We start from the raw sequence: 1,174 nt of genomic DNA on the forward strand, positions 1-1,174 counted from the left end.
TAGGTCTTGTTTTTGTTTTTTGGCAGAGCTAGGGATTGAACTCAGGCCCTTGCACTTGCCAGGGAAGCACTTATTCCATTGAGCCATCTCCCCAGCCCCTGATTACTAGGTCTTAATGTATGAAGTCTTAAATACATTAAGTATTAGAGGATCAGAGTAATAAGATGATGTGGTAGAAGACCGACTGGGAGAGGCTAGCACAAAAGATGCTCAGATGCTGCAGCTTTCTTCCAAATTCTCTTTCAAAACCCAATTCATAACAGCTCAGCTCAACCCAAATTTCTTGTTCTGGCATGTACTTTACTTAGCTTGATTTTTTTTTTCTCAGAACCAGGAATTGAACTCAGACCCTTGCTCTCACCAGGGAAGTGCTTATTCTACTGAGCCATCTCTCTGGCCCCTAGCTTGATATCTTTGTGACTAATTCCGAGTTTTTCTGAGGACTGTGGGTAGACTCTAGACTATTAATGAGTGACGTCTTGCTTCTTTTGCTGTCCAGACTCTAGCTGGCCTTCTGTGCTCTACCTTCCTGTAATTGTCAGCAGTATCACCCACAAGAGAGGGGAAATGTAGATATAAGAACCGGAAAGATGTCTCAATCCTTTATAATAAGAAAGTATTCTATTAAGTAGCTGGAAAAACTTGGGTATTCAATAAATGCCAACTTCAGCTGACACTAAACTTTCACTTTGTGAATGACATATCATTGCTTGCCTGCAGTCATAATCTTGTAATCTCAGCTAGCAGAAATTTCCAAATATAGGCCCTCTTGCCAGGGAGGAATAGTTTTTCAGAGGTCCTTGGATTGATGTGAGTTTTCCCTTTTGTTTACTAGTAGTTCTCAAAAGCTGTGGCATGTGCTAAGAATGCAGTTATCTTGGAAGGAAAGGATTCATCTGAACAGCCTGGGCTCTGTAGTAAGCCCCCAGTGAAAAGAATGTTCTTTAATGTTTTAGCACATGTTGCTCCAAGGCATAAAATCCAGGGTGGGCTGTTTTCTGGGGCCCCTTAGCTGTGGCACACGTTGGTTACATACTCATGAGACTCCCTCTGTCCCAGTCTTGCTGGGCCTTGGCAGGAACCTTGGCAGGAACTGAGAGTGAGTGTGGTTTTACAAGTAAAAATGGGCTTTATTTGAACAAACATTCATTTTGGGAATTGTTGCCTATGTTGT

The sequence above is a fragment of the Octodon degus genome, unplaced genomic scaffold (assembly GCF_000260255.1).
Source record: "Octodon degus isolate 3935 unplaced genomic scaffold, OctDeg1.0 scaffold00146, whole genome shotgun sequence".
Classification (NCBI taxonomy): domain Eukaryota; kingdom Metazoa; phylum Chordata; class Mammalia; order Rodentia; family Octodontidae; genus Octodon; species Octodon degus.